The sequence below is a fragment of the Erinaceus europaeus genome, chromosome 8, assembly GCF_950295315.1.
Source record: "Erinaceus europaeus chromosome 8, mEriEur2.1, whole genome shotgun sequence".
NCBI classification, from domain to species: domain Eukaryota; kingdom Metazoa; phylum Chordata; class Mammalia; order Eulipotyphla; family Erinaceidae; genus Erinaceus; species Erinaceus europaeus.
Genome location: NC_080169.1, coordinates 111,899,978 through 111,900,242, shown reverse-complemented (window position 1 = coordinate 111,900,242; position 265 = coordinate 111,899,978).

Here is a 265-nt window from a genome sequence, read left to right as displayed (position 1 = left end):
GGATCTGAGAGGAGCAGGGTGGAGAGGGGAGGGACAGAGAGGAGGGGCAGGAGGAGGGGCAGGGCTGGGGAGGAGCTGAGACCTGTGCTGGAAGGGGGGCAGGGAGGTGTGGGGAAGAGGTTAGGGGAGGAGGGGGAGGCGCAGGAGGGTGGAGAAGATGGGGAGAAAGGGGCAGAGTAGGAAGGAGCATGGGAGCAAGGGGAGCAGGGAGGAGAAGCAGCTGGGTCAAGCAGGAGGGTGGGGAGGAGCAGGGTGGAGGGCGGCG